The sequence below is a fragment of the Erpetoichthys calabaricus genome, chromosome 11 (genome assembly GCF_900747795.2).
Source record: "Erpetoichthys calabaricus chromosome 11, fErpCal1.3, whole genome shotgun sequence".
Taxonomy (NCBI): domain Eukaryota; kingdom Metazoa; phylum Chordata; class Cladistia; order Polypteriformes; family Polypteridae; genus Erpetoichthys; species Erpetoichthys calabaricus.
In genome coordinates, this window is record NC_041404.2 from 132,133,870 (window position 1) to 132,161,680 (window position 27,811).

Genomic DNA, 27,811 nt, shown 5'->3' on the forward strand with positions numbered 1-27,811 from the left:
AAGTTCCTAATATGTGGGAAAAACAGATATATATATATTAATGTATAGTAGGCAGGATACTAACAGATCAAGAAAAACTGAACTGAGCATGTATTGCAGCATGCAACGATATTCATTTAAAATTATAAACCTATTCGTACGAGAGGAAATCAAAAAGTAAAGGCAATTTGACAATTATGCAGTACCCACAATGAATAGAAGCTGATGCATTAAAATATGTTTGTGATGGCTTATGGGTAGTCGGAACACACACACAGTGCAGCATTCTTCTATTAGTCTGGTTGAAGCCAAGGTCAAATGAATATGTGGGATTGCATCATTGTTAAACCACACACCATCATGAGATTTCTTTGGGTGCAACGTCATGTTGCTCTACTTCTCCCTGCAGGTAATAGAGGGTTTATTTGAGTAGTTTGCACTTTGGACTTTTAGATCTTCATCTTAAATGAAGTTCACTGGCCTGAATAGCTCATTAACAGCTTAGTAATGGTTGAAGAGAACAAAGTTAGATAGGTAATGTTATCGGCAGATACTTGAAATTGCAATATCATAAAAAGAGGTACTTTTCACATAAAACTCTCTCTCAAGGCCGCACAATAGTAGCTTTGCAATAAAAAAAAAACGATGTTCCCTAGGGTGCCAATCCGAAGTGAGCACTGGTCACCATTCAATTTGATGAAGTTTGAGCAATTTTGTAAATCAAAATGTAAAGGCAATTTAAAAATTACACAGTAACCGAACAGATAGAAGCTGACAAAAAACACATGTGCAATGGCTTCTGGGTAGTTCAAACACAACATCACAGTGCTCTGCCATTAAACTAGTTGAAGCCAAGGTCAAATAAACATGGACGCTCCGCTGTGGGATTGCACCACTGTTGAATAAAACGCCATAGTGAAATTTCTGTGGGCAGCTATGGATCTGCACATGTTATAGTGCATGATGTCTTGGGGTACCATAAATTTTGTGGATGAAGGGTACCCAAACAGCTTACTGATCTGCACAAGCCAACACCCTTTGGTGAATTTCAGCAAGTTATACTTGCTCTACCCAAATAAATGTTAGTATGGCACATTGTTGAACAATGGCACAATCCCTCATTTGTCACCATTTGCCTCCATCCAGTTTTCAGAATCTTCCTGTAACATTTCATTTCAAACACATTCAAAAAATGTTCAAATTCTAGGTCAACTTAATAAAAACAAAGCATAACGATCTTAAGGCAGTAAAGCAGGCCTAAACACTCACATGACTGGTCAGATGTTCTCCAGTGTTCTCCAAAGTCACCATTTTTTGCTAACTGTAGTGTTCAGCAATTCTTTTGTCTGTAACAGAAAGCTGGTTTCCATCATCACCAACATGGACACTACAAGAATGTGCAGCTCCACAGAAGCTATGGATAGTCCTGAAATCAAGTCAAGGTCTCTGGTGCTGTGGTGCCACTTGTCCCCCCAAAGTCTTACATTTAAGTCATACATTCTTAGAGACTGGCTCTTTTTCACCACACCGAGAAGTGCTAACCTGTCAGTTTGGTGCAAATCCTTCCTGAGCAGGTTTACCTCTAGTGTTATATGTGATGATCAGCTGAATACCATGTCAAACTCGGGAAGGGATCTCAGCAGCCTTATTTCTGAATATGTAATTGAAATTGAACAAAGCATATAAAGAATTATCATCCATGAAAAGAGTTCCTGACCAAAGACGGAGGCTAGAGTCTCATTTCACGTTGTAGCGCCGGCATCACTAACTTTAAAATCGTCATCTTTGGTTTCAGCCCTTGTCCATGAGACATGTGGTACCTTTTTGGTTAACAGGTCCATTATGTGTGAGTTTGGGTTTTTGAAGGAGTGCATCACTTGATGAATTGCTTCCTGCCTTACAAGTGCTGGTACCACTAAAGTCCACATCTTCCTAAAATCTTATAATGGAAGAAAAATATTCTCATTGTCTGCAAAGAATGTCAACCTCCTACACTTGCTGTATTTATTTTCTGTTTTGAAAAATCTCAGTCGTAAGCAAAGCACAATGTGTTAGTTCAACTATAATACATCACTTTCAATTATGTGAACATGCCTTTCTCATTCTGCTAATTGGAAATATGCTTTCAGAAACTTCCTCCAACACAATAATACCGAGTATGGAATTAAATCTAGTGCTGATTGAGAGTTGACTGCGGAAGAAATGAAATATATAATTAAATACACATTTTTTAATAGAGGTCTAAGTCACACTCGTCTTGGGCACCTGGTCATATAGCCTGAGCTACATAAACAGTGAGATTAGCCGTTGATCCTCCGTTACAACTCATTAATGCTGTCAGTTTATTTGCACATTATAAAGCAAGTAACCCACAAATTGTATGCCATAATGGATCTAAATTAAACTCCGCTCCTGATAAAGTGCCTTTATTAATTCTATTACAGCGGAAAATAAGCTAAGCCGTGCAATCCGAAGAAATAAAATGACAATAGGAGCTATTTCACAGTCTGAAAAGTATGTTATAGTTATTTATTTCCAAAGTCACTAAGTGAGCAGACATATATTGCTACAATTTAGGGAGAAATTACTTTTTTAATCTTGGTAGATTAGATGTGCTCATAAAAGCTATTATGGATTGCTATTATACAATGCAAAAACAGAAAAAGGCAAGCATTGCTAGCAAATGTAGAAGGCCTGAGCCAATGGAGCATGACATAGAGGCAGCTAACAATCTCAACAAAGTGGTCTACTTTAGCGATGACATAGGAATATAGTGCCATGCATGTGTTGTTCCCAAGAGAGTATAAAAGTCCTGTTCCTGGAATGAAGTTTCGCGTACGCATGTACATGTTCTGACATTTCCAGTACGTCTTTTACATTTCTCTTTTCACAGTGTTCCATTTTTTTCTACTTTTCTCCAAAGATAAAAAAATGGAAATGCTAACTTGTGTGAAGGTTGTGGGTGATTATCCTGCGAATTCCTGTTGTGCCAGCCGGTGGCACTCAGCCTCCTCTGTGGCTGTTATGAGGGATTAGCGGAGAGTCACAGATGCATGCTGGGTGGGCTTCTTCTGTTGCCCTTTCTGTTGTATGGTTCGTAATTTTCCTCTAACCGCTTTACGGTGCACTCCATAATGTTTGGAACAAAAACACGTTTTTCCTTGATTTACCCTTCTGCTCCACAATTTTCAATTATAAATCAAACAATTCAGATGTAATTAAAGTGTATATTGTAGACTTCACTTCTACTTGCATACATTTCTGTCATGCCATGTAGAAATTATAACACTATTGTCCCCGCATTTCAGAGGACCATAATGTTTGACATCACAGGTGTTTGTGATTCCTCAGGTGGGTTTTAATGCTTCATAAGATACCTCAGCTTGCTTCTACCCTTTGGAGTCTGTAGTTACCATTGTTCAATATGAGGACAAGAGCTGTGCCAATGAAAGTCAAACAAGAGAAGCCATTATGTGCCTGAAAAACAAGAATAAAACCAGACATCGGCAAAACCTTAGGACTACCTACCCCAACTGTCTGGAATACCATTAAGAAGAATTAATGCACTGGTGAGCTCGGCAATAGCAAAGGGACTGGTAGGCCAAGGAAGACCTCCACTGTTAATGATAGAAGAATCTTCACTGAGGTAAAGAAAAAGCCCCAAATGCCTGTCAGAAACAGTCTCAAGGAGGCAGATGAACATGTGTCGGAGACGACTATCCACAAAAGAAACCCAGAGGCCACACTGCAAGATGCAAACCACTAGTTAGGCCAAAATAAAATGGCCGGATTACAGTTTATGAAAAAAAGTCTTTAAATAGCCTTCAGAATTCTGGAAAAAGGTCTTGTGGACAGACAAGACAAAGATGAACCTGCATCAGAGTGAAGACAAGAACAAAGTGTGGAGACAAAAAGGAACTGTCCAAAAACCAAAGCATACCACCACATCTGTTAAACATGGTGGTGGGAATGTTATGTCTTGTATGGCTGCCGCAGGTATTGGCAGACTTCTCTTCAACTGGTGACAACAGTCGCACAATGAATTCTGAGGTGTATAGAAACATCTACAGTACTCAAGTTCTAGGAGATGCCTCCAAACTCTTTGGATGGTTCTTCATCCTAGAACAAGATAATAATCTAAACATGCTGCTAAGGCAATACAGGATGTTTTCAAAGCTAAAAAACTGAAAAATCTTGAATGGCCAAGCCAGTCACCTTATTTAAATCTAGTCAAGCAGGCCTTCCATATGCCGAGGAGAAAACGTAAGGGTAGAAGTCCCCAAAACAAGCAGGAGCTGAAGATGACAGTATTAAAGGCTTGGCTGAGCATCACCAGAAGAGATCCTCAGCACCTGGTGATGTCTATGAAATGCAGACATCAAGCAGTCATTGTATGCGAGGGATATGAAACAAAGTGCTAAATATGATGGCTTTAATAGACCTGCCATTGATATGCCCTGAAATGGCAAGACCATGTAGAAAAAGTTTTGTCGTTTCGACATGCTGTGCCCAAAATGTATGCAAATCCCCTTACATGAAAGGCTGCAATGTGCCCTTTAATCACATCTGAATTGTTTCATTTGTAATTTTAAACTGTGGACCAGAGAGGGAAATCAAGGAAAAAGGTGTCTTTGTCCCAAACATTATGAAGGGCAAAACCTGTGTGAGTTGGCCTTTTGAGGAGAAATGTACATAATAATTAAATAATACAGTATATAAATGTTGTTATTATTTAAGGGGCAGCAATGTTTCTAGAAATTAAATAATAACAACATGAAAGAAAACACAACATCTTATTTCATTGTAAAGATTTAAGAACACCAGAAACCCAGTGATCTGTAAAAATTATGAAATGTAACAATGAAAAAATTCCAAATGACAGAATGTATTGGCTATCTATAAACATATAAGCTGTAAGAGTGAGTGCTCTAACAGGAGGAAGTGTTCAGTTTGCTGATAGGGAACTTAGAGGTAGAGAGTATGATTGTAAATGTCATCCTCTACAAATCTGAGTAGAAACATCTCATCCTTATAGAAATGAGTAATGAAGGAAGAAAGAAAAAAAATTATATATACAGTATATATATATATATATATATATATATATATATATATATATATATATATATATATTAGCTGATTACCCAGTGGCTTCGCTCACTGAGTGCAAGGGAAAAAAATAAAATGTAGTCTATAAGTTATTAAACAGTAAAACATTATTAAGAAGTAAAGATACATTGAGCACTACTGGAGTGGTTTCAGGTAAACTACATTTTAAAGGCGGTATAACACAACAGGTATGTAGTTCTAACAGCAGCAAAAATGTATTTGGATCATCTGTCGGTAGTAGATCCCTTGTGAAAGGCGCTACATGACCGCTGTGGCATAGAAATTACATTTTCTATGTAATCGTCCAACCTTGCACTACGTGCCTGTGATTTACGAGAAAAATAATTCTGATAAATGTGGACGCTGCCCTTCCGTGCTTAACGGGCAGAAGGTCCAAACAATTCCCAAGTCCAACACTTTACATGAAGAGGTCTGTACATCTTCTTAGATGTAAACTCCCATCTTTTAAAAATAATTGATCACAAAAGCAACCTTGAATGTTGTGGCGTTTTAGTGACCCGAACTCACCTTAAGGGACAGTAAGTAGTCATGCAGGGCAATTTACAAACAGAGTCCTGCTTCGATGGTGCCGATTACAATAATTCGCAAAGATTTCCGCTCTCCTGAGAGCCGAAGGGGCACATGAAGTGTCACAAACAGTGCGAGAAGAGAGGACGCTGCCCAAAACTGCGAAGCTGTCGACCCGGCGGAGCAGCCAGACATTCCGTGCCTCCCAGCGTCCACTTTGTTCTCACGACCCCTCGCCACTGAAGGCGGTTTCGTCTTCACATTGTTTACAGCTCAGCGCAGTTAAAAGTAGAAAGACTCAAATCTGTTTTCCTCATCTCTTCTACTATCAAGTACTGCCAACTAAAAAAAAGTTACAATTTGGCAGTTTCCGCAACAGTCACATGGACGAATAAATAAAACTTCTCTGTCAGAATGCGCGGACGGTTCAGCGCTGTAGTTCAGAGAGGAGGGCTGGGAGCGGGTGACGCGGGGCGCACTTCTATGGGATAGAGCGGCGTGTTTGTGTTTACTTCTTTTCAATATCAGTAAAATAATTCTCACACAAATAATAACAATTTGTAAAGATGATATAAAAATGGCGTCCACAAACGAAATGATTAGTTCCTGTATTATACAGTAATATGTTCTGTGGTCATACGTAATTTCCATATCACGTGGTCATACGTAATTTCTGTTTCGTACGTAATTTCCATATTGCGTGGTCATATGTAATATCCGTTTCAAACACGAAAAGAATTTTATATATATAGTTATTCATTGCATTCGTAGTCTGAGTCTCGACGACCTGAATTGTGTGTCACGTACTCTTTGCTGTATTTGACAGTAAACTATGCAACATTCCATGATCTGCTTCTCGCAATTGAAAGAGGGCACCATGGCGGATGTTTGCCGAATGGCAGACCAATCACAAGCATTACCTGGTAGGTAACCACCCACACAATTCAACTCGTTGAGACTCAGACTATGAATGCAATGAATGTAATTACTCCGGACCTACAGGCTGTCAAATAAACGAACCACACACCATGGTGCAGCGTAAAGGGGCTTCGTCTTTGAATCTGACGTCCAAGGTTCGATTCCCCGAGAGGAGCAGTAGAGTATGTACGCCTGATGAGCCCAAATTAGGGTGAAACACATGCATACTCTTTGCTTTATTTGACAGTAAACTATGCAATATATATATACATTATACATATACATATATATATATATATATATATATATATATATATACACACACACACATATATATATATATATATATATATATATATATATATATATACACACACACATATATATATATATATATATATATATATATATATATATATATATATACATGTATACATACGGGCGGCACGGTGGCGCAGTGGGTAGCGCTGCTGCCTCGCAGTTGGGAGATCTGGGGACCTGGGTTCGATTCCCGGGTCCTCCCTGCGTGGAGTTTGCATGTTCTCCCTGTGTCTGCGTGGGTTTCCTCCGGGCGCTCCGGTTTCCTCCCACAGTCCAAAGACATGCAGGTTAGGTGGATTGGCGATTCTAAATTGGCCCTAGTGTGTGCTTGGTGTGTTTGTGTGTGTCCTGCGGTGGGTTGGCACCCTGCCCAGGATTGTTTCCTGCCTTGTGCCCTGTGTTGGCTGGGATTGGCTCCAGCAGACCCCCGTGACCCTGTGTTCGGATTCAGCGGGTTGGACAATGGATGGATGGATGTATACATACATAGCATTTACTGCATCCCTCCAACAAGCTGTGGATTGAGACAACACATCCAGGAGAGGATTCAGCACAAATTAGAGAAGAAAAAAAAAACTTGACACTAAAGATATGCAAGATGTTTTAGAAGCAACAGATTTATCATCAGCATATGAAACATGACCTAGATGTCACATTTGTATTAAACGCATAATTCTGGAGTGAAATACTAGTTAATGTTTCAGTCCACTGTGATGAATAGCTTTTAGAGTCTAAAAGGATTGATTCCAAATATTACAGAATTTCCAAGTTTAGACATTTATAAATTACACATTTGGCAGCAACTGAATTGAATCATGATGCTTCATTTAAACAAAAATGAATTCATTGCCCCCTGCTATTGAAAGTGCACTCCTGGTTGAATGGATAGGCCGAGTATGCAGTGGGACGTCTTTAATTGGCCTTTTCTAATAGCATGAGCTGAAGCCAGGCAGGGGTCAATGTCCACTCCAGGGGTGGATAGTCAGTCTAAAACCATAGTAGCTGGATGCACTGAGATATTAGATATAACTTGAGGAGGGCAGCATGTTGGCACAGTGGTGAAGCAGTTGCCATGCAATAAAGAGGCCAGGGTCCACATCCTAGGTCCTCCTTGTGTGTAGTTTGTATGTCCCCCAATTTATGGTCTAAAGACATGCAGGTTGGGTGGATTGAGGATTGGGTGTGACGGTGTGGGTCGGTTTCACACTACCGGGTGACACCGGGAGCCTCTTCAGCTCACCATTGCCGATAGTCATGTCCAGCATGAGCTGAGTAGATGAGGACAAACACACAAAGCAAGGGGATGGTGAAACAGTGCTCAGTGCTTTTATTAAAAACCAAACTAATCCAAAGAGTGTCCAAAGTGCAATGCAAAATGTACAATAAATAAATAATCCATAAAACAAAGTGCTGTGGAGGATAAAAACCGAATAAATAAAGCTATTAAAATGAGGATAAAACATAACAGAAAAACTTGAGCCCAGGTGCACTCCTTTACAACAGCCGTCTCCTCTGCTTGACCTAATCGGACCTTGCAGCTGAGGAGAGAGCTATCCGACAGGCGCCTACCATACTTCTATGGGTCTGGGTCCCTGACACTCCATGGCTAAAACAGGGCGCCTCATTCTAGACCCAAGGCTCGAGTCCCCAAAGACCATGGTGCTCACAATGGGTCACTCCAAGCTCCTTAAGTCGCTCAGCTGGAGCGATCCTCCCTGATAGCCCCCTGAGCCACTGGCCACCTGCTCCTTGGTGCATGCCTCCTGGTTTGCTCTCTTTCTCGTACCTCCACTGGCTCTCTCCCGTCTTCCTGCCTGCTTTGCTTTTCTTTGTTTGTTTGTTTGTTTGTTTGTTTCTTTCTTTCTTTCTTTCTTTCTTTCTTTCTTTCTTTCTTTCTTTCTTTCTTTCTTTCTTTCTTTCAACCTCTGCTTTGTTCTTGTCTCTTTCCTTTTCCCAGTCCCTTGTGCTCCTCTTTTATATGTTGGCGAACGATTGCAGGTGCAATCACCTGATTGCCACCCTGGGCTGATAATAAGAGAGGCCATCCACACGTTCTGGCCGGCAAAGCAGTGCACAGTCGGCTAACCGCCTTGTTTTCTCAGGTGATCGCTTGCACCTGATCCTCTCCCCAGTGAGAGGGTGTCCATTGTTGATTTAATAATTTAAAATTTGTTTTTAAGCCACGGACCCATTATACCATATGGGAGTGCCTGACGCTCTTTAAGTATATAAATAGTTGAATATATATATATATATATATATATATATATATATATATATATATATATTCACGGCATTCGTAGTCTGAATCACAATCTGATTGTATGGGTGGTTACCTACCAGGTAACGCTTGTGGTTGGTCAGCAAGTCAGCTAACATCCGCCACGGTGCCCTCAGTTGTGAGAAGCAGATCATAGAATGGTTGAAATAGTTTACTGTCAAATAATGCAAAGAGTACGCGACACATGTTTCGCCCTAATTCTGGGCTCATCAGGCGTACACACTCTACTGCACTCCCTCTCGGGAATTGAACCTCAGACGTCAGCACTAGAGGCAAAGCCCCTAACGTTGCGCCACGGCGTGTGGTTCGTTTATTTGACAGCATGTAGATCGGGGTAATTACATTCACGGCATTCGTAGTCTGAATCACAATCTGATAATGAACCACACACAGTATATACACCCATACTGTGTTCAGCCTGGTGGGAATCATTCCTACCTTGCACCCTAGGCTGCCCTGCAACCCAGCAGGTTTAGAAAATGGGTGGGTATTGTAAAGAGATTTATTGTTGGTCTCTTGACTTTTCCTGTCCTGCTTTAGTCTGTGTGTTTTCCTCCCAGTTTTCTTTTCTGCTTCCCCAATTTATTCTGAGGGGTACACCAAATGAAGTATTGACACTATACATGGCATTCATTTTTAGAAATTAGTATTCATGGTGGGGTGATGGAGATGGAATGTTGACCCCTACACATGTCAGTTAACTAAGTGGTTTACTCCAAGTTATCCAGAAGCAGTGGAGTGTCTGGGATGTGCCCACCATTTCACCCAGTACTCCTGGCATTGGCTGTGGATTCCTGAAAATATCAAATGCAATAAGCAGGTTCAAAAAATGGATGGACAAAGAGCAACAAACTGTTTATATTAAAAGAGGAAGGAACTTACAAATGTTGTTTCATTTATTTCCAAAAAGGAGTTTCTCCTCCAACACCTCAAAAGTTTGTATGTTAGGTTAATTGGTTATTCAAATATGGCCCTTGTGATGTCTCAGCAGTCCATCCAGAGATGGCACCTGCTGTTTGTATTAAGTTATGAATTATTGGTTCATAAAATCACTGTTGGTGCCTCATAAATTGAGCACATTACAACTGATAAACAACAGAAAAATCAGGGCAAAAAAGATTAAAACCAAACAAAAGAGTCCCCTTAGTCAGATTACTACTATTATCTGGTAACTTCACGTTGGTTTGCTACAGAGAAGTACAGTTGTAACATTTTGTTTGCTTACAGTAGATGGGTTTTGTAGTTTTTTACACAGCTTCACAAGGTGGAGTTTATCGACCTTATACATGGCTTGTAAAATGTGCAGCTATTAAATTTAATTCTGACGGGTTTTTGTAATACAAGTAGTATGATAATTTGACAAAAAGGTTAAACAAAAACCATTCAAGTGAAAAGTGAAAATGGCTCATTTTAATTGGAATATAAAAGTACACATTATGATTATCTTATCCAGTCTGGGAACCTGAGGTTTGCATCTCTTCTGCTTGCAGACAGTGTCGTCTTACTGGTCTTATAATAATTTAGCCGTGATTTATAAAACATGTTAGAGCAGTTTGAAGCCAAGTGTGAAGTCACAATGACCACCAAACCTTAGGCTATGGCCTCTCACAGAAGACTAGCTTACTGTCTGCTGGTGATGGGAGGATTTTCCACCAGCGGGTTGTGTTCATTATTGATGGCAGCGATTATAACACTGACCAACACAACGGGCTTCTTCTTCATGGTATGTGTCTTGGATGTTATGCCCTAAAGTCAGTCAAGTCAGACATTGTCTAACACACTTAGTACTGAAGAGGGTCATGGGGGGTGCTAGAGCCTATCCCAGCAATCACAGGGTGCAAGGCGGGAACAAACCCTGGACAGGGCGCCATCCCTTTCTTTGCAGGATGAACACACATACACATCCCAACCAAACACTCGTGCCAATTTAGTCCCGTCAATACACCTAACCTTAAAGTCTTTGGACTGTAGCAAGAAAGCCACACAGATACGGGAAAACATGCAAACTCCACACAGGGAGGACCTGGGACATGAACCCTGGTCTCCTCACTACAAGGCATCAGCACTACCACTGCACCACCGTGCCACCCCATGCCCTAAAGTTAAGGTATCAATTTGCCAGTCCCCATTTTTGTTTCTCATAAGTGGGTACAAGAGACTAAACTGAGCATCCTGTAAAGAGATTCTAGGCTTACTGCCTACAAGAGAATGAGAAGACTGGCAGCTTGGTGATGTCCCTGTTCTTTGTCACTTTTGGGTATTTAGTGTATGCTTGGGCACAGCCCACTGAAATAAGAACCTACTATGCTAAAGAGTTTATAAGCCACATATTGCCAAGACCTCCCTTTACGTTTCTAGAAGTATTAAAGTCTAATCTACTCTGCTTGTCACGTTGCCATCATGGCAGTTACTAAGACAAGCATGGTCCAAAGCAGACAAAAAGTGAGTAAGTTCAATTTCATAATCTAACTCAGAAGGGTGAAATGAAACAAGTGGCACTGCCTAGGATGAAGCTGGGATTTCGTACTCTTGACCTTCACCTCTACAAGTTACAGTAAGTTCTGTACTGACTGTCTAAACCAGGGGAGGGCAATGTCAGTCCTGGAGAGCCACAGTGACTGCAGTTTTTTGTTCCAACCCAGTTTCTTAATGAGAAGTCAATTATTGCTGACGATGCCCTTATTGCTTAAGTGACATTTTGATGCTTCATTTTAGTGGTCTCTCTTGTTAAGGTTCCCCACCCTTAATTGCTTATTTCAATCTTAAACAGCTGCATTCAGTGTTTTAATGGCTCCTTGTTAGCAATAAGATTTAAATGACAAAGCAGCCAGAAGTTCTCCATCTAGCTTGTTTCCATTTATATCTGTGTGTGTGTTCGTTCTGCACTGTTTGATTTAATAAAAAACTTAATAGAAAAATGTGACAGACTGAAAATGATATGTTTTAGGCTCAAAAATCATTTGGATGATATTCTTGGAAAGAAAAAAATCTACAATATAAGAATCCTACATTGCGAAGTAACAAGCCATAAGATTAAATAAGGTCTGAGACTGGCAAGGATTGGTTTCTAATTAAGCAACGGGGTTGGAATGAAAACCTGTAGCCATGGAGGCTCTCCAGGACTGACATTGCCCACCCCTGGTCTAAACAATGAGGCCCTGTGCTCGGCAGTGAGTGAGCAGATGAAAAAAAATCACACAACTCATGGATAAGATGTTTAAAATAATCACAAGCTGTTAACATTTCAAAACATAAGAGATGCTTTTGTGCTCCTGCATTTGCAAGTTAGTACTTTATATAGGGGACTAGCCAGGCTACCTCTCCAAGACTAATAGAATAATTTAAAATTTTTGATATCTCTTGCCCTACTTGTAGCTTCAGCACCTTTCCTCTGTATCCACGTGTGTCAGGACCTATGTTGACTGGCACTCTCTTTGTTGTGTGCACTCCCATAAAGCCTGCCTCTCAGACTCCATCACTATTTTCGAGGTGCCTTTCTCCAGTTTTATACTTTCTGCCATTGCAGGTGACTCTCTCTGCATGCCTTTTATGTCATTTCTCCTGGTCATGTGACTGACACATGTACTTCCACTTTCGATTGCATCACCAAAGTCAGACTGACCAACCATACTGTTCTAAAGGACACACACACACGCACGCACGCACGCATGCACACAGACTTTAGTGTTTTATCATATAGTAGATATGCAGTTGCAAATGATTAATATTTATGTAATCATACATTTCCAGTATTTATAAGGTGATTTTTGTGATATGTTCACTTCAGATTCAGTCCCCAAGTAGATAAAAAGTTTCTCTGAATACATTTAATGAGGCGCTCCTCACTTGTGATCTGCACCCCCTCAAACCCCAATGGCTTGTTACTCTGTGGTAGAACATGCACATTCTCCTCATTGGAATTTCAAATCACATTTCACCTTAGTAATACACAGCACATATTATTTAGATTGTTAAGGGATTATTATCCAACTGATTTTTTTAAATTATCAGTTGTTTCTATTACTGAGAAATCAATTTGTTGACTAATTGGTCATCTTTGATATTCTTAAAGACAAAGAAAATGTGGTTATGGGAAAAGGACAGATGAATGAATAAAGTTGTGTCATTTGCATAAATGGATTCTGCAAAAAGAGTATGTGGAATTTTTCAGATGTCCAGCGACTGACTGATTTTTATGTACTGGTACCATCAGTAGCAAGTGGCAACAAAAGACGCACACAAGGATACAACACATTATAACTTGACAGGATCACAATGTAGAAGAATAAAAATACAAAACAATTACTATAAGAAAATGAGGACATATTTAAGGTTTTGTGAACAGCACATTAAAGTAAAGTTGAGATAATTGCCAAAGAAACACATTCAAGTACACAACAGTTCTATAGTGGAGCAGAAGTCAAGTGCTTCGTGTCTCATATGACATGAAGGTCAGCCTTGTAATCCAGCAGCTTAGAAAAAGAGTTCTGAAGTACAGTAGCCTTGCAGGGCCAGATGTGACCCTCAAATGTGAATACACATCTGGGGCCAACCTGTTAAAATAGTGTGTAGTGAATAGAAGGACAGTCCTGCACTGCAAAGGCTTTATGCACAGGGCTTCTTCATAAAACCTTCATCCTCAGTTTCTCCAGTCCGTGCATTTCAAACCATCGCCAGGGTTTGAGTGAGAACACAAAAGATACTGAACAAATGACTTGACACTGTGTGGAAATAGAAAGCTAAAAATGTTGTTAGCCATTCAGGAGCTCAATATCACAAGGTAATTGAAGCTTAATAATTAATTTGCTGAGACAGTGGAGACAGACAGACAGACACATACAGACACAGACCACTGCAGCTACTTGGCTCCCCACGTTTGAGAAGTGCCTCAGTCTGCTATGATAGCTTTCTGTCATTTTAACTACTGCATCACTATATACCATGTAACAGTAGAGGCGTGGAGCCACCTCTAACACCCTCAGGTACCACTCGAGACACGAGGTAAAAGTACAACAACTATTTATTTTGTTGTCACACAGTGCACAAAGCACCCTCCACTCCACACTCATATAAATCACCAATACTCTCTCTCAAAACCAATCCTCCTCGCCCAGACACTTCGCCACCCTACCTCCCAGCTCAGCTCAGTGTACTGGGCTTCCCACAGTCCTTTTATATCCCCTGACCCGGAAATGGTTCCTGGCAAAACCCACAAGTCTGTTTCCTTCCGGGTCAGGGTAAACAGTCCTCTTCTTCACCCCGGGAGTACGTTGTTTCTTCCGGTCACGTGACTGTGACGCACTCCCGGGTTATAGGGCACATAAGAGCCCACTAGCCCCTCTACAGCGACTCCCGGTGGTCCCCAAGGTATCCAGCAGGGCTGTGTATATAAACTACAAAGTCCATGAGGCCCTGCTGGAACTCGGGGCACCATCATGCTGTCCGGAGGGCTCCTCCTAGCGGCCTGGGGGTGGCGACCCGAGTCTGTAGCCGGTCGTCCATCACAACCATAAAACAGTAAACCGAGTTTAGATAAGGATTGTGGTCTATCGATATTGTAAAAATGACAAAAGAAACAGAAAAGGGTTTGGGGCTCCACCCCGTATATTTTAATTCCTATGAAGAAAAAAAATGTAGTGAGCCTCAATGGAGCCGCATAGTCACTTCAGACTGTGTCCAACATGGGACTGAAAAGTGAGAGAAAGGTTGCTGTTTTTATAGCTGCCGAGGCGGAAGGGGTGTGTCCAAAGGGCTGGAACCGGAAGTGAGGTCACTGGTAGGGAAGGTTCTGGAAGTAAAGGTGGATTTAGGCAGGCTTCTGTTCAGAGGGTCTGGAGGGGAGAGAGAAAATGTGTTAGTGTATCCCATTATAACGCTGTGGCTATTTTGTCATTGCATATTTCCATTTCCAATTAGACAGTAATGTTAAATGTCTTTAGTTACTCATTTAGACGTGCAGTCAGAAGGTGGATGTTGTGCAGCCTTCTCCCTGATTTTAATGGTGTCGTTAGGCAGATTTGTTGATTCGGGTGTTTTGAGTACAAAATCTGCATCCCCTGTGGTTCTTCGTTATCAGTTCTCTTAATGGCAGCTATTTTGATGGAGTGTGACACACTGCTTACTTCAAATAAATGTATGTTTTTCTGTTCATATTTTCATTAATTTAATGCCAATTCTTTCAAGCTTTCATTGACTCCTACACTATTATCGTAATGCTTAACAACAGAGAACACAAACAGCACCTGTGACAACATATTGTTCACATTTTCCATTTGTCAATATATAATTTGATGCTACAGAAAGGTTTTTCTCTTGCATCAGGTTTTGCTTATTTTTAAAACATGATATGTGCTCTCTGCACATGCAATACACATTTATATATTTAGTAGGGTGTTTTCAGGAGACTGCAGACAGTTCTACCACAAGAGCACCTCTGCTCTTCATAGTTTGCCGCCCCTACATTGAGCACCGTCTTCATGAGGCATTGGATTGGTTTAGAATTGTGACAATCAGTGAGCCTATCTCAATTGTGACAATCTTATGGTTTAGAATTGTGACAGTCAGTGAGACAATCTAATTGTCCCCACCTAGCTTTAAGCACAATTCACTCATGGTTAACTGTAAATATTAAATGTCTGGCTTCAATGAGACTAGAAATACAGTAAGTTTATGAAGTTGATTTTCTATGAGAGTGGAAACCAATAAGGTTGAGCAGGATGAGATGCAATAAAAGTGCAGTAGTTTACTTGTAACGTTCTTTTATAATATGTAGTACTGAAAATCACAATTGTACAAGTTAATGCAAACCTAACAAAGCTGTTCCACATTTGAGATGGTGGGGTACAGTCAAACACTAGGAACAATCTCTAGGCTGAAAGAACGAAGTATTGACTGCAGCCATGAAATGAGAATCAAAGTTCAAGGTATTGTCAAGTTGGATTTCAAGGCTGATCACGAGAGATGATCTGAAATTAAGTGGGAAAGAGTCGAGTGTCTTGACCTGGAGGTCGGACACAAAGCAATTCGCTTTTGTTAGAATTAAGTTGAAGAATGTCAGTGGATATCCAGGACCAAATGTTTTTATTTCTATCTGACCCTGTGAGAATCCCCTGGTCGGATAGTATAAATGTACCCTTCTCCTAAAAGAATTAAAAACTTTGTTTTTTGTATATTGAGTCTCCTCAATACAAAGGTGTTTTGCTCGAAAGGTAATTTAGCTTATTTGCCGTCAGTTCAAGGGTCACAAATGCTATTCTTCAGCAGTTCTGAGGCCATGAACTTGCTTTCACACTGCAACATAACAACATTTAACTGAAAGCTATGTGAATCTTCTCAGTGGCACAAATGTCACTGATACAATTGTTCATCCCACTATATTTAGCCCAAGGAAGGAAAATCGCATGACTCAAAATAAGCAGGTGCACAGGCACAACGTGTCTGAGAGGAACAGTAAACCAGCGCGTGCCGCTTTATGTGCACCCTTTGAGGGAACCAAGGGACTTCATAAGCAGGAAAGCAAAGCTGTTGTTCTGTAGATGAGTCAATTGGCTTCGCAAATCTTTTTTCCAGGGGAAATAAATGCCTTCTGTAAATGAAGAAACTGAAACAAACCTACACTAGTCATGCAACCAACTCAAAGACCACCGTAATTTTAAATTTCAGGATTGATATGAAGATGGAGTAACTCGAGCAGAAAAATAAAATCATTGCGCCTGTAAGCAATATCAATTTAATGTCAAAGGGCTCTTCTGTAAACAGGTTTGCTACTCCTTAAACGCTTGGTGTATAAACAAGAGCTGTTGATCTAAAATGGGTTTTATTGATTTCCTCGATGTTAACAGGATATTTAAAGGGGAAAAAGAAACTTGTTTTTTTTTTCCTTGCTGCATTACAAGAACAATGTGCTTTTTAGAGCCACTTTGAAGATTTTTCTTCTGTTGAATGTGATCTGTCTTGTCTGTAGGGAATGGTACTCAGAGCACAGATGTCCTTCCTGCTGGCACTACACGAACACATTTTGCTGAGCACTATTAATTTTCCTTCCCTAAAGAAGTACCCTTCAGTTGTGTTTCATTAGTATTTCCACTTTAAATCCTTTTTGTGTTTGTGCAATGGAAGTAAACTCTACTACGTCAACTTTGCTTTTCCTGTTTAGCTATCCATGAAATAAATACCAGTTTAGGAAGCAGCATGAGAAGGAACTTTTAACAAAGGTGTTGCTTAAGCTGAAAAAATGTGCCCAGTTTTTATCGTTTCCTTACTGCTCTGGGAGGATCTCTTTCATAAGTCTTCTGTTGCTTTATTAGATGACAGTTGACTTTCTGTGCTCAAATTGTTCAGCTTGCTCTTTACATTTTATAGCTTGAAAACTTTTCTCAGCAGTCTTTATGGTAACGTTAACAAATATGTTGATATGCACAGTATGGCAAGAAGTATGTGGACACCCCTCCATATTAATAAGTTCAAGCGTTTGATTGTTAACAGGTCCATAAAATCAAAAACATCACCATGACAAACAGTGCCGGTCGAACGGGTCATACTGAAGACTTCAGTGACTTGAAGTATGGTACTGGCACAGGATGCCTGCCATCGTTGACTCAAGTCGGAATGTGAAAATTTTGCTCTGCTAGATATGTGGAAGTGGAAATGATGATGAGCAGCAGCAGCTCAATCACAAAGTGGTAGACCTCACAAACTTAGAGAGGGGGGCAGCAAGAGCTGAAGCACATAACACATAAAAATCGTCTTTCCTCTGTGGCATCACTCACAACTGTCTCTGGAAGTAACATCAGCACACAAAATGTATGTTTGGAACTTCATGAATTTGTTTCCATGCCAAGCGTTGGCTGGAGAGGTGTAAAGCATGCCGCCATTGGACTCTGGAGCAGTGGAAATGTGTTCTCAGGAGTGATGAAGCACACCTCACTATCTGGCTGTCTGATGGATGAGTCTGGGTTTGGAAGATGTCTGGAGAATGCTACCTTCTGGACTGCACAGTACCTACTGTAAAGTTTGTTGGAGGAGAGATAATGCCCTGGTGCTGTTTTTCAGGGTTTGGGCTATGTCTCTTGGTTTCAGTGAAGGATACCATTAATGTTACAGCATACAAAAACATAGACATTTAGCTTCTGAATTTGTGACAACAGTTTGAGGAAGACCCTTTCCTTTTCCAGCATGACTGTGCCTCTGTGCTCATAGCCAGGTGCATAAAGACATGGCGGAACATGAGTGTTTATGATTTCAGCCCTATTGAACACACTTGGGGGGTGAATTGGAAAGTCAATTGTAAGCCAGGTCTTCTTATCGAGCATCAGAAACCTGACCTCAGAAATACTGTTGTTGCTGAATGGGCACAAATTCACACAGACACACTCTAAAGTCTTCCCATAAGATTGGAGGCTGTTATAACAGCAAAGTGGTGGGGGGACAACTCTATATTAATGCCCATGGTCTTGGAATGGGAAGTCCAAGAAGCTCATGATGGTCAAGTGTCCATAAAGTTTTGGCCCGATAAGTGTATTTTTGACCCATATGACCATATTATCTCAGGAATTCATATTTAATTTGAATGACCCTTTTTTAAACTGAACAGAGCAAAGGTTCCAGGTCTACACAAGCATGTGTGTTTGAAACACGATACTCACAAGCACTGACGGTAATTTAAAGCAGTGCATTCCATTTCATGCAATGATGATACATGAAGATCGACCTCAGTGTGTTCTTATGGTCACCTACAGCAGTGTTAGCTTGACTTTTGGCTAAGCATCATATGGCTTTTTTGAAACAAATGATAAACCAGAAAGCTTTTCTGATTTGTAACTGGTTTGATCAAAAAGTCAAAAAATCTTTAGCTGGTACTTCAGATAGCTACTTTTTGAACCTGCTGTTTCCATTAAAGTGTTGCAGGCAGCCCAGATTCTACAGCCACAGGGATGACACTTCTTTTGTGAGACATCTGTAGACTGAGAGCACCAAGTGCGTACAATGTGTTCTGATATGAAATAATATCAATATTCTGAATGTACTCTTTCTATTGCAGGATATTTTGGAGCTGGGGTCAAACACCGTAGCATCAGAAAGAAGAAAGGAACCATCCCTACGTGGGGCACCAACTCATGGTAAGCCACATTTACAGTATGTTTACATACAATAGATCTCCACTCACAATGAGAAAATTTCCAGTTACTAATTTTTTACAACAGCGTTGTTTATTATTATAGCAGATTTTCATACAAGGCATGCAGCTCAAAGTGCTTTACAAAGACAATAATAAATAATAATAATAATTCTTTACATTTATATAACATTTTCTCACTACTCAAAGCATTCTCAACAGAGGGAGAACTCGGGAAACAAGCCACAACCTCCTTACTGCAAAGCAGCAGTGTGGCAAAGGAAATGTCAAGGAAAAAACAAAATTAATATATATGAATAAATGAATGAAATACCAAAAATATTTAATAAGAATAAATCTAGACCCCTTTAAATAATACAGATGCACTAGTAATAGATAGAGTCCTTAAATATGGCTTCATTTTCTTAAGTCTCTCATGATTATAATGCAATGTCCAATGCTATGGTCAGATGGCCAGAGAGGACAGAAAAAATAAAACTCCAGCTGGTGAGATGCTGAAGAAGGGTTACCAAAGTAAAAAATGTACGTAAATATCATTGGAAACAATATATGTTGTTGATAATATGTTTGTTATGCAGCTACCTAAAAATGAAATGACAAAAAGTAATTTTTAACAGTTTTATTTACAAATTCTATGTCACCAATTTTGTCTTATGGCTTATGTCTCAGTTTTACAATTTTATTCATGTATCCACCTATACTTAAGGTTTAATTTTATTGAGCTTGTACATTACATTCAGTTGAATCAGACACAGATCACGCAGGGATACAGTCGAGGCTAAATCATCCAACCATCCATTATCCAACCCGCTATATCCTAACTACAGGGTCACAGGGGTCTGCTGGAGCCAATCCCAGCCCACATAGGGCACAAGGCAGGAAACAAACCCCAGGCAGGGCGCCAGCTCACAGCAGAGGCTAAATCATATACTTTTATATTTCACTACCAATCACTGGCAAATGTTGGACAGTTTTTGTGACCGAAGAATGCAGTATGAAGTTGTCCCTCATCAAATGTTTAACAGTGGCTGGGCCTCATCATTTTAAAACAACATAAATGCATTCTTACCAAATTCAGAATTAGCTTTCCTATTAGATACAATTTGATTTCTTTTCTAATTTTAATTAAAATAAGACAAACCATTGCTACTGAGTTATAGAGCATGGGTTTGAATTCCTTGACTTGAGTAAGGTAAGATGATAAGTGAGCAGTGTAGTGTAAGGTATCATCCTGCGTTTTTCATGACAGAATGTTGTCCCATCAGATGCTACTTCAGATAACGTGGTTAGAATATTTGGAGTTGTTGTGAAAACAAAATTTCCTGGCACATGAGCAAACATTTGTTTTTTGTCATGTCTTGCCCTGGATTGGTGGTCTTTCGGATATTCATAGTTAAGGCAATGTGTGTATTATACGATTTTTAACTGAATGACATCATGTTCTGCACAAACTGATGAAGCGTCTAGCTTGTTGAGGGCTGAGTTCCATTCATTATGCAAGATTTGAATTACAAGGCCCCCTCCCAGCACAGGCATATGTCATCCAGGGCTGCACCTCTTTGAAGTAAATTAGAGGAGTCAGCAGGTGCATATGCTGCATCTTCGCTGGTATTTGATCTTCTTCTTCGTCTTTTGGCTGCTCCCGTTAGGGGTATAGTTTAAACCATGCAGTAGATATAGTAAAAGAAATGGGTTACCAAAGAATGTGTTTGAGGCATAATTGATCAAATGTTGCAAAAATATTGTAGTGTCAGTGCCGAGTGCTTCAATGAATGGATTCTCTTCTCTTCACATGACTATTTGAGGTGGTTCAGTATCCTTAAAAGGACTGCTAACCTTTAGCCATATTGTTGGAAAAGTGTGTGACTTTTCAGGTTCGCCACTTATACTGTATGGGTGCTCCCGCCACTGGTGATGTAATGCCAGCTCATACTTGGGTGGCTCATCCCTGGCTGATGTAACTTGTCAGCTTCCTTACAATATTTTCAATACAGAGATCTCTAAAGGTCTGAACACCAAGTGATTTTCACAAATGAAATAAATTACGGGTTAAGGATATCTGCAATAGATGATTATTGTGCATGCAAGCAACTGACAGTAATGTCTCAAGCTTACAGCACTTAGTTACAATGTTTTGAGTAAGTGATGAACCACAAGATTTCTGGCTAATTGGTGATAATTAGCAATGGTAGGTGCATGGAGCAAAGTATGTAATGAAGACATCAAGCACAATTTCCTTTCTGTGGTTAACCAGGCAGGTAGAGGTTAACTCTTTTATGCTTCTTTTCATAGTCTCAAAGAACAGCTTAGTAAGGCCTAGTAGTAAAACTGGATGTTGGGTAGTATCATGATAATCTCTGCTTTAGGTATTTGCAAAATGGCAAACATAATACACACACATATACACACGCACACTCAGTGAATTCAGCAAATATCCAGACCCCTTCACTTCTGCATACTTTATTGTTCCATTAGATTGAGTGGGACAGTCAGACTTGTGCCAAAGCCACCTCAGCAGAAAGGTTAACATATTTATTAAAAATCAAAAAGTTAAATCTTTCAATTATATAACGATTAAGACCCTTACTTTAGTACTTTATATAAGGCCCTTTAGCAGCAATTATAGCATCAGGTCTTCTTGACCTGAAATGTCAGTACAACATTTACACACCTGGATTTGACCAGTTTATCCCATTCTTCCTGGCAGATCCTCTCAAGTTCCATTAAGCTAGATGAGGTTCCTGTAAACTGCCATCTTCAGGCCTCCACAGATGTTCTATAGGGTTTATGTGTGGGCTTTGGATGGGCCACTCAAGGACAGTCAGAAACTTGTCCAGAAGCCACTCGCGCATTGGCATAGCTGTATCTTTTGGGTCATTGCATCGTAGCCCCAGTCTGAGACCATGTGTACTCTTGAGGAGATTTTCTTCAAGGATCTCTCTGTATTTTGATGCATTCATATTTCTTTTAATTCTGAATCGTCTCCCTGTCCCTGCCACTGAAAAGCACCCCCAGAGCATGATGCTGCCACCACCAGGCTTCACCACTGTGATGGTATCAGGGAGTTAATAAGCAGTGCCTGGTCTTCAGCAGAAATATTGCTTGGAATTTAGCCCAAAGAATTTAATTTTTTTCTCATCAGACTAGAAAATCTTTGTCCTCATCTTAGTCCCTCTACAATAAACACCTGATTAATGGAAGTGCTGCTGAGTTGGTTATCCTTCCTAACAGGTTCTTCCATCTAGCAGGGAACTGAAGCCCTGTCAGACTGACCATCGGGTTCTTGGACACCTAACTGACTAAGACTGCTCTTGTTCAGTTTACTCAGTTTATCTGGATGGCCAACTCTAGGAGGAGTCCTGGCGATTCCTAACTTCTTCCATTTCTCAATTATGGAGGACCCTGTACTCCTGGGAACACTCAAAGCAGCAGAAATAGTTCAATACCCTTACTCTGATCTATGCCTCACCGCAATTTGATCCCACAGTTCTACACAGAATTTCCTGGACTTCATGGCTTGGTTTTTATCCTGACAAGCAGTGAGAATTATGGGACCTTATATACACAGGTGTGTGCATTTCTCAATGATGTCTAATCAATTTAGTTTGCTACAAGTGGACACCAATCAAGTTCTAGGTACATCTCAAGAATAACTAAAGTAAACAGCAAAAAGGGTCTGATGTTTTCAATTTGTTATTATGAGTTATTGAGTGTAGGTGGATAAGGGATACTTTTAAAATTAAATCTTCAACACAATGAAGTGTGCAGAAAGTGAAGGGGTCTGAATACTTTCTGAATCCACTGTATGTATGTATGTGTATGTATATTTTATTGACTAGTGTTTCTGAAAAAGTGGGTGGCGGGCTGCTGCTGGTGGCTTGCAAGTTGCCATTGCCTGTTGTGCTACTGGGTCCCAATGTCATCCTTCAATATACACTGTATTGCCAGAAGTATTGGGACACCCCTCCAAATCATTGAATTCAGATGTTCCAATCACTTCCATGGCCTCAGGTGTATATGTTACGGCCAAAACCCGAAATTGGCCAAAGCGGGAAATGTCCGGCCAAATCGGGAAATGGCCAATGTCGCTGTAAATTGACCAGCCAATGTCCGATCTTTTTCTCGATTTTGGGATTTGGCCAGTCAGTTTGCGAAATGGCATGGGGCGATCGGCCAAAGTCGGAAGGAAAAAGGCATGAGCAGAGATTTGTTGCACACTTAGTAGTGCAATTGTTGAGTGTAGCCTTGGCGGCTCATGTTCAGAAAGCGGACGCCACTTGGTTGTTTCACAATAATTAAGATCAGGTATATAAGTAGATTTCACATTTCTGTTATTTTAGCAATAACATAGTGACTTAACATCAGGGACCTATTTTATTGACCTTAAGGTTAGTGCTTGGGTGAGGGGAAGGCCGTCTTAAGTGGCGTCCGCTTTGCTGAACAAGACCCGCCTTGAGCAGTTTCTCGTGCAGAATGGAAAAGTCACTTCTGAATCTGCATCTGAAAATTGTTAAGCATCTTCACACCTTTGAGCGGACAGTCTTACATCAGCACATCGGATTTTGACCAGGGAGTTCTCGCCACTTCGCGAAATGGCTGGCCAAAGTAGCATATATGCCGGTCATTTCTAGTACTTCGGACTTTGGCCACACCTTGCGGCCAAAATGCGAAATGGCCGGTCAATTCGGGAACTGGCTGAACTTCGGGTTTTGGCCGTAACATATACACTCAAGCCCCTAGGCATGCAGACGCCTTCTACAAACATTTGTGAAAGAATGAGTCACTCTCAGGAGCTCAGTGAATTCAAGCATGGTACTGTGATAGGATGCCACCTATGCAAGAAGTCCATTCGTGAAATTTCCTCGCTACTAAATATTCCACGGTCAACTGTTAGTGGTATTATAACAAAGTGGAAGCAATTAGGAACAACAGCAACTCAGCCACAAAGTGGTAGGCCACATAAAATCACAGAGCAGGGACAGCGCATGCTGAGGTGCACAGTGTGCAGATGTCACCAACTTTCTGCAGAGTCAATAGCTACAGACCTCCAAAAGCTCAAAAACAGTGCAGCATAGAGAGCTTTATGGAATGGGTTTCCATGGCCGAACAGCTGCATCCAAGCCTTACATCACCAAGTGCAATGCAAAGGGTCGGATGCAGTGGTGTAAAGCACACTGCCAGTGGAGACATGTCCTCTGGATTGACGAATCACGCAATCCGATAGACGAGTCTGGGTTTGGCGATTGCCAGGAGAACGGTACTTGCCTGACTGCATTGTGCCAAGTGCAAAGTTTGGTGGAGGGGGGATTACGGTGTGGGTTTGTTTTTCAGGGGTTGGGCTTGGCCCCTTAGTTCAAGTGAAAGGAACTCTTAATGCTTCAGCATACAAAGCCATTTTGGACAATTTCATGCTCCCAACTTTGTAGGAACAGTTTGGGGATGACCCCTTCCCCTTCCAACATGACTGCGCACCAGTGCACAAAGCAAGGTCTATAAAGAAATGGATGAGTGAGTTTGGTGTGGGAGAATTTGACTGGCCTGCACAGAGCCCTGGCCTCAACCCGATAGTGCACATTTGGGATGAATTAGAGCAGAGACTGCAAGCGAGCCAGGCCGTCTTGTCCAACATCAATGCCTAACCTCACAAATGCTCTCCTGGAAGAATGGTCAAAAGTTTCCATAAACACACTCCTAAACCTTGTGGAAAGCCTTCCCAGAAGAGCTGACGCTGTTATAGCTACAAAGGGTGGGCCTATGTATTAAGCTTTAAATTAAAGTTCATGTGTGTGTAAAGCCAGGTGTCCCAGTACTTTTGGCAATACAGTGTATTTCCCCCATATTTCCTGGACAAACCACCCTCCTTGCTCTGACAATCACACTCGATCCATCAAGGAGACCCTTGTGTATCTACAGTATATATTGTGGTTGAAAAAGGCACTGCAGGTTCCCACAGGAAAATGTTGGGGCAGCAACCTACAGTAGTTAGTCCCATTTAATTCAGACACAGAAACAAAATAAAAGGCTTCAGTGCATGGCACTATAAGTAATAGAACAAAAATAACTGAGTCAAGAAAGGTATTTCACTATAGCAGTTGTCTTCGTTAGAGTTTGGGGAGCTCCACCCTGTGGTTCAGTTGGTTTAGAACTGACTGCTTTCTTCTTTCTGGTGTTTAAAGGTGGGAGAACAGATGGGGCAGAATCAATTGTCCTCACTGGACATCTTGTTGGTGCTGCAGAGAGAAAAACAGAAGAGAAGGATAGCACAAGCTCCCCTTCTCGACCCAGGATGGTAGTATCTAATTCAGATGAACCCAGAGGGTGATCCACAGACACGTATGTCTGAAACAATATATATCTTAATACATAATTCGCCTGCCTCCTCACTCACTCACTCACTCACTCACGTCCGTCCGAAGCCGAATGCGCAGTCACCTTCTGCGCACTTCCGAAGCCGAATGCGCAATTGCCTTCTGCGCAGCTGCCCAAAAAACCTTACGAGACTGACATCCAACCCCAACATCGTGGCAGGCGGTGGATTTACGGCCGCAAAAATTCAAAGAGAAAGGCGACTTCGATTAAAGCTCTAGAGGCCTGAAAGGCGATTTCGACTACAGCTCGAGGACTAATTACGCATTCTGATTCAATTATGCATTCATTCAATACACCTATATCAGGTTTGTGGTGCTTATACTTATTACTATTCCATATTGTACTGGAACATTCATCATTCAATATTATACTATAGACCTGGAAAATTCATCAACTAACCGTACAAGCCTGTACAGTAATGAGTAAAGCGGAATACAATCATTACAAAACAACTTCTTCGTTATTTATCATTTGTTCTTCATACACTGCTGACACAAACTCATGCCCGTTTCATCTTACATTGTCAAAATGGGCTCTTTGTCTAGTATATATATATTTAAATATACACACATATACAGTTCTGCAGGACACAGATAATTTAATAGGCTTTTAATCTTAACACTCTTGTTGTATATTTTGTATTGAGTTACAAAAACTAAACTGGAATGGATCTTTAAAAGTTAAATAGCTGTAACTCATACATAGTGGAACAGCAACATTTATTTTATAGCATATTTTCATACAACAAAGTGCTTTACAAGATGACAAAAAGAAAGTTACAAGAAACGAAAAACAAGATTAGGCAATAAGATTAAAGAATGAGTAGCAACAAAAGAAGATAACGTCAAATGGCCGGGAGGACAGAAAACAACAGGAAAAAAAAAACTCCAGTTGTGAACTGCTGTGAAATAATCAAACAAAAACTGATCAAATTCAAGATGATATGCAAGGCTATTCATGGGAATAATATGCTTTTATTTAATTTAAGCCTGAACCCAGAAAGTCTGTAGAATTCCTCCATAACTGGAAGAGATAAATATGGATACGTTAATTAAAATACTATATTGTCTAAATAAAAAAACACTTTAAGTTTTAGTCCCTCGTATACAGTCTCTTCAGTCTTTGCTTGTTTATAGATGCTCAAAAGCAATAGTAGCCAGCACTGCACTAATGGGCAGCCATGTTTGGTTCTCATGGATCCATTTTCTGAAAGCACTTACCAACATGAGGCCTGTAAGACAGCTCTGGTGAAAAGGTGGGAAGCTGCCTTGGACAAGACAGCAGCCCATCACTTGGTTCACTCACTCGCCATGCACTTCCAGGTCCTTTTCAGCTTAGGAGCAAAAGAGCCAAACAGCTTTATCAATCGTATACAGCACACCACTCATTGTGTCTCTCAAAGTCGCATTACACACCACACAATATGAACACACGGCCACATCTGCAGCCAGAGGGCAGCTACTTGTTCAGCCTTTGTTGAGGAGATCAGTCTGAAAGGAGCTGTAAACTTTTTGTTAAAACCATGTAGATCTCCAGCCTTATCCCCTTCACTGGCACAGTCTGAAAACGTCAGACTTATCAGTACATGAAGGGCTGACCCATGAGGCTTCTGTGAAGTACAAATGTTGGGGGATTTTGCTTTGGACTTTTGGACAGAGATAGTTGGGCTTCACTGGGGCAATGTACTGTACATAAAGGTTTGTGAAGACACTTACCAACATGAGGTGTGGTGAACACTGGTGAAAAGATGGGAAGCTGCCCGAGGAAGAGACAGCAGCCCGTCACTAGGCTCATCCACACAAACTAACCCTGACTCCCAGTGGACCAGTTTGGAGGCCCCAGTCTTCTCTTTGTAGTCTGATCTGCTCTGGGGACATGCAAAGTATACTTTTAGGGACACCTACTGCATGCCACGAGAATGTAGTTAACAAAATGAAGATGGAACAGCAGTCTGACAGTATTGATTAAAAAATGTGTAAAACAAAACAGGCATGTCCCATATTTGTAACAGGATTTTTTCCACGGGTATGATTTGTCTCACAATGGCTGTGTAGCAATAGTGGACTCCCCGAAAGCAGACCTTCTCCCTCTCTAATGTTGCTTGTTTCCTGCCTTCGCTGAGGATTTGCCGAAGCTGAGTGTTTCACTGTACCTTTGTACACCTAGCTTGT

The 27,811-nt window shown here is 40.7% G+C and overlaps 1 protein-coding gene across 2 annotated transcripts in view; it reads left to right on the plus strand.

Moving 5' to 3' along the window:
• elfn1a (extracellular leucine-rich repeat and fibronectin type III domain containing 1a) overlaps positions 1–27,811 on the plus strand; it is an 848,877-nt gene that overhangs the window by 790,108 nt on the left and 30,958 nt on the right. For both annotated transcript variants that reach the window (XM_028813917.2, XM_051933628.1), the window contains exon 5: positions 19,176–19,254. The gene's annotated coding sequence lies outside the window, so the exon portion shown is untranslated. The remainder of the gene's footprint in view (positions 1–19,175; positions 19,255–27,811) is intronic.